At 54.9% G+C, this 6683-nt stretch overlaps 1 protein-coding gene across 1 annotated transcript in view; it reads right to left on the reverse strand.

Moving 5' to 3' along the window:
• SALL1 (spalt-like transcription factor 1) overlaps positions 1-6683 on the reverse strand; it is a 189243-nt gene that overhangs the window by 111279 nt on the left and 71281 nt on the right.

A 6683-nucleotide genomic window follows, 5' to 3' on the forward strand; every position in this document is an offset into this window, starting at 1 on the left:
CGGCTTTGTGTCGACTTTCTTCAGGTTTCCTGCTCGGAGACTCGTTTTATCTAAAAGGTCAATTCTTTCAGCGGGGCACCCAGCAGAATTGAATATAATTATCCCAATCTCTGCCCTGTAGAATTCATGCTTGAATTCATTCAAAAAATAGCATGCAGTATAATTAACTCAGAGTCCAGGCAAATCTATTGAGAAGGCCTCAGGTATCATACAGTTCCACTTACAATAGAACATTTTCATTTAAGGACATTGTACGTATTAACCCGAGTCAGCATCCAATTACTCCGAATAAGTGAATTCTCTGTTCCAGGAATGTAATTTGAAAATGTTGTCATGCAATCTGAGGCAAAAGGTCCTTTTTCATTAATCTAACGCTCATTAAAGTGGAAGCCTGCAGGTTATTTCAAATCCATTAGCTTTAAATACAGGTGACTGCAGTGCGGCTGCACCTCAGACGGGCAGCAGTGTCTGCCGAGGAATAGTGGGACGTTATGAGGGACGCGACAGGTCTGGCCGTCACGGCCCCGGTGAGATTTACCAGCTGATGTATGGGGGGGGGGCTCTTTTTTCTGAACCCCCGACCCCCACCCCCACCCCAGGGCATTCCCCGTCCACTGCATCAACCCGGAGGGTGGATCCACGCTGGAGCAGCGAGCTCGCGTTTGCTCAGTTTTTCCAGAATGATCTGTTGTGTGTGTTTCTAACCCACTTAGCTTTGGGAGTGCTGAGATGAACACTAGCCACGGATGAACACCTGGCTTCCGCTGCCTTGATTCGCCGCCCCTCCCCCCTCTCCAACCTATTCATTTTTCAGGCCTCGGACTCAAGGCCTCCTCTCCCAGGCAGCCTTCCCTGACTACCCCACCTGGAAGGGATGGACTTCTGCTTTGAGCCCCTTCAACCCTGGGCACCTGGTTCCGTTAGCATTTGCCAGACGCTCCCTTGGTAATCTAATTAACTTTTCAAATTTGGTTCCATTCGAGAAGTGAATTTTAGGTCAGGCACTGGACTCGGTGTTAGAGATGCAGTGACAAAAGCATCATAGATCTTGCCCTCAAAAAACACACATTCTGGGGTTGGGGCAGATAATGACACCCAGTGTCCCTAAGTGTTATGATATGGGACTTACAGGAACGAGTGGAAGCCCAAGGCAGACACTCCCAGCCTGAACTGCATATCTCTTTTTTACCTAAAACCCTCCAAAGGCCTCCCCCCACCCCGTTAGATATGGCACCGACTTGCCACCCCTCTGGCCAGGCCTCCAAGGCTCCATGGTGATGTGACCGCACCTCCCCCTCCCACCTCCATAGCGCCACACCCTTCTCCCTCTCAGCCACACTGGAGTCCACATCCGAAACCCTGTGCTGCCCCAGTGCCTTTGCACGCGCTACTCTCGATGCCTCTCGCTCCCAAATTCGTGAACTAACTTTTTCCTCTAGATTCTTCGCTGTCAGCTCAAAGGTCCCTGCCTCGCGGACATCCCTTTAGCCACCGTTTTCACGTGCTCAGGTCCATCTACATCCGTGACCTCTTTCCAAAGTCACGACACAGGTACCGAAGAAGGAAGCGGGGTCCAGCTGGGGAAATGCGTGCTGGGAGTCACGTATCCAGGAAGAGACGGAACTGGGACTTGAATACAGAGACTTGATAGCCACACGGTGGTTCCCGCAGACTGGCCGCCCGGAGAGAACACGGTCTGCGTCGGAGGAAATGGGCCCTCTCAGGAATTCCTCCGACGCCCTGGAACGCACAAGGTCAGGTAGAGGTGAGTGTGTGTGAGGGTGACCATCACCACCGTATGGGTCCAAGGACCCCCTCGACCGTGACCCTCGGAGAAAGTCTCTCGGCAACAATGATTTTACGTCATTTCAGACTTCCCGTTGCGACCAGTTTCCGCTTCCCAGGCAACCCCCGGGGCCCCAGTGTCTGGAAGCTTTCCCTGACTCTCTTCCTGGCCCTGATTTCTGCACCCAGTGGGCACCGAACAGCCCTGCAGTTCGTCGGACACCGCCTTGTGCGTGCAGTTCTATCATGGCTTCACGGGTTGTCTTATCTCCCCGACCACAGTGAGAACAGCTCGGGCAGGAACCATGCCTAGTCACCCTCATGACCAGATAATGGTCTCTTTTCTGTAGCCATACTTTCAAGTTTGCAAAACATGTTAAAATCCTCACCAAACCCCTACTCGCTCCCCCCCTCCTGCCCGCCGTGAGGTTGGCAGGACCAGGGCCGTGATGATTCACATGTGACAGGTAAGGAAACCGAGGCAGAGAAGATCCAATGGCTCGTCCGAGGTGGCACAGGCCACCCAGAGACGGGAACGGTGGAACCACCCTGGGACTTCAAGCCGGCCGGCCCCTCTGATCCTAAGGTTCTTCCACAGCCTCCCCCGCGGTCACCTTTCTTCGACCGAAATCTTGGGACTTCCGACGTCGCCTTTCCCAACCAGTCTCTCACCTCCTGCCGTGAGCACTGCCTCCTGGGCTCTCAGGCGAAAGCTGGGGATGTGCACTGAGGAGTGATGTTCTCCAAGAGAGGATTACTGACGGGAGCCGCTCTGCCATGCGGCTGTTGGTTCGGGCCCCGCAGCTGGGCACGTGGAGAACCGCTGGGCATCAGAGGCCCCTGTGACCTCCAAGCCCAGATGTTCCCGGCCTCATGTGTGACCAAGAGCCAGACCTCGCGTGGACTTCAGCCCTTAGACAGCGGTTGGCGTGACCGGCGTTTGGCGTTGGGCACGGAGTCCTGGTCTACCCGACGTGGAGCAGGCTCACAGGAAGGATCGACCGGCCGACCACCAGGGGGCCCACGTAGCGCCAGTCCCTTCCAGCCTCAGGCGTCCTCGGCAGAGACAGCTCCCAGGAATGTCTGGCCAGACCTTTGCCAAGGAAGCCAGACCAGACCCCTCTGTGCCGAGTCCCCGTGGAAAAGGGGCCAGAGACATGGTCCACAGCTATTTTTGTGACACGGAGGGTCCCAGCCCGGTGCCTGAATCACCGTGGCAAACAGCATCCACGGCCTGGCCAGTGTGGTTCAGTGGTTAAGCATTGACCCTTGAACCTAGAGGTCGCCGGTTCAATTCCCGGTCAGGGCACAAGCCCAGGTTGCAGGCTCCATCCCCGGTGGGGGTCATGCAGAAGAGAAGGCAGCCAATCGATGTTACTGTCATCAATATTCTTCTCTCTCTCCCTCTCCCTTCCTCTCTCACATCGATGTTACTGTCATCAATATTCCTCTCTCTCTCTCCCTCTCCCTTCCTCTCTCTCTAAAAACCTTGTGGGGCCTCAGGGGACCCAGGCGCCGGTGACATTCATTCCAGGGAGGAGCGGCCGCCTCTCCGCTCCGCACCCTCTCCTTGTGCCACGTGGCAGCGTGCAAATGAGCGGCATGTGTGCGCACAGACCCCGAGAGCTCTAATGTGTGCGCATCACCAGCAAGCGTTGGCACGTTACCGCCAAAGTTTAGAAACAAACAGAACTCGCTTGTCTCGCACCTCCCGCTGATTGCCACGGGGAGCCTGGCACGGCCCGGGCTGCCAGAGCGGCTCCTCTGCCCACTGCCCCCTCCTCCCGTCTGTTCACCCGGTTCTCCTATCGTGTTAGATCCAGGAAGCAAAGGCCCCAGAGGAGGAAAGCTACCACTTTACACTCCGTACCCTCACACACACACACTCACACTCACACTCACACACACTCACACTCACACTCACACACACTCACACTCACACTCACACACACTCACACTCACACTCACACACACTCACACTCACACTCACACACACTCACACTCACACTCACACACACTCACACTCACACTCACACACACTCACACTCACACTCACACACACTCACACTCACACTCACACACACTCACACTCACACTCACACACACTCACACTCACACTCACACACACTCACACTCACACTCACACACACTCACACTCACACTCACACACACTCACACTCACACTCACACACACTCACACTCACACACACTCACACTCACACACACTCACACACACACACACACACTCACACACGCGGCGATGCTCAGCATTTGGTTAGTACTTTCCTCCAGTCCAGTGCGTTGTTTACATTAACGTATTTAATGCCCTGATATTAAAGTCAGCCCCTTCAGAATCGACAGAGCTCCACGTCCCACATTAACCAACAAAAATACGCTCGGGGTTTTACCTCTTAGGACGGGATGGGGGGGCAGGACCCCTCACAGACCTGCACGATCTCGCTCCTCTTTCTCCTTCTGAACTGAGCCTTCCACTCCTTTCTGAAGGGACATTTGATTTTCTTTTCAGATGTGTATCTGACCTCCTTTACTGTGCGATTCCCCTTATTATTATTATTTTTTTTAAAAAATGTGTCCGTGAGTGTGTTTCCAAGGGCTTCCTTCTCTGGATTCCAAAGCGTGTTCTGGGAGGGTGGCTGGGGCGGCGGTAGAGGATGTGGTATTTGTGTGTAGTCACTTTTATTGACGTGTAAGCACCTGTATGATGGGCTAAGCGTTAGGTACCAGGTGTGATGTGTCCTTGGTGTCGGCGCTCACGCTCACAGGGAACGGGGAGGGTAATAGGGCGTGTTGGGAGCCGACGGGGGAGAGCTGGGGCCTTATTCCCGCCTGCAGACTGAGCGCAGGTGAAAAGCCATCGTCCAGCCTGGCCCCTTCCCCTCCGTGTCTCCTGACGTTCCGTGGGAAACGCGCTGTCATGAACCCTTGCTTACCACTGGGGCTGGGAGGGATTAAACACGCCCCGCTGTCCCGGAGCGAGCACCTGGGAGCCATGTGGACACCTGAGGCGGCCCCTTGGCTCACATTTTCTAGGAAAAGGTGATTTTTTTAAGGTTTTGCTGTCCTTGTTTGGTTTGGTTGTGTGTGGGGGTGAGTATGGCTCGTGTCCCTGTTCCGGGCTCAGTCTCGGAGGAAGAACCGCCGCACTTGGCTGTCGCGGTGACCGCTCTGCTGGCCTGGCTGGGATCTCTCTAGGTGCCAGGGGATGGCGGCTGAGCCCCCACATCTCAGGCAGCCCTCCCGCCCCCCGCCCCGGGCCTGGCACCTGGGCAGAGAGGGCTGGCAGCCTGGGACTCCCGTCTCTCTCCACGCGGACTCCCCGTGGAACCCGCTTGGGTTTCTTTACATGGTGGTCGGACCCCAAGAGCCAGCGTTAGAAGAGACCCAAAGGGGAAGCCGCCATCGCTGCTCCTGAAATCTAAGCCTGGAACCCCCTTCTCGTCTGGCATCGTCTGGGCCTGAGGCAGCCAGAGGCAGCCCCTCTCAAGGGTCAGGAAGACACAGTCCACTTCTCCAAGGCGAGAGGGACAAGGGTCTGTGGGCATCTCGCACCCACACAAGGGGACGAGCAGTGACAAATAGCACAGGAAGTGAGAGCATTCTTCCTCGACGTCCATGCCCGTCGTCCTTAAAGGAAATGCAGGAGGTCACGGCTCGATTCCCGATCAGGGCACCTGCTGGGGTGCAGGTTTGATCCCCAGTAGGGGGCGTGCAGGAGGCAGCCGATCCATGAGTCTCCCTCACCATTGATGTTTCTCTCTCCCTCTCCCTTCCTCTTTGAAATCAATAAAAATATTTTGAAAAAAGATTTAAAAAAGGAAAGAAAATATATCTTAGGAAAATGACAGCAACCAGAATGCCATGATGTCTTTCTGTGCACACGGCATCGCACGGGAGTGGGGACGGGAGTGGGGACGGCTACCCCGGGGCAAGTCCCACCCCCGAATGACAAGGGTTTCAGAGTCCGGCCCTGCGCGCACATGGCCGGCGTTCAAAGGCCTGGTCCAGGCCACGGCCACTTAATGCTCGAGCTGCAGAAATTCATTTCAACCTCCCGCCTCCATGACTCAGAAGCCGCCGCACACGCGGGGAGGGTCACCGCAGCCGCATCCATTATCATTTCAGGGCCCCGCGGCCCGGGGCCGGCTGACAGACCGCCAGGGAGATAAACCGCTTTTACTGTAAGTCACCCTCTGAAAAAAGGGATTTACGAAGCAAATTAAGAGGGTGAAGCAACTCGCAGGGGGTGACGCAGAGCCCGCCCCAGACACCAAACTTCCCAAGCCACTTTGGGAGCGTGATTACCATACAATTACAGGAATGCTCCATCTATCCGCCTGTCAGGGAGGGGCGCCCCTGTAAGTGGGTTTTGCAGATAATGACGGCTTCCCCCCAGAGGCACCCAGTCATCTTCGCCAGACCAGACAGAAGTCCTGCCCAAATGCACTGCGCCTCCCTCCGCCTCCACCTCCAGGCACTGGCCTGGCGTCTCCTCTCATGATCACCAAGGTCCCTAAAATGCCACCTCTGCACCATACGCTGCCTCCACTCATTCAAAACACACCCATTGACCCACTGCTTCTCCCAGGTGCTGTTTTTCTCGTCCTCTTACCATTTTTTTCTTTTCTAACTTCAGGTGCCAAGAGTTGAGAGGGCTTACTCCTAGGGAGGTGACACACTATGTCGCCCGTGGGTTTTGTTTTAATTTTTTATTTATTTTATTTTTAATATATATATTTTTATGGACCCACTGAGCCACACCTGCCCGGCTGTTTTAATTGTTTAAATCCCTGATCCCCTTACCCATCCCTTATCTCCCCTTAGGCATCCCTATCCATGCATATATTTTGTGTCTATTCTTTCAACATATGTGTCCCAGG

The sequence above is a fragment of the Myotis davidii genome, unplaced genomic scaffold (assembly GCF_000327345.1).
Source record: "Myotis davidii unplaced genomic scaffold, ASM32734v1 scaffold328, whole genome shotgun sequence".
NCBI classification, from domain to species: Eukaryota; Metazoa; Chordata; class Mammalia; order Chiroptera; family Vespertilionidae; genus Myotis; species Myotis davidii.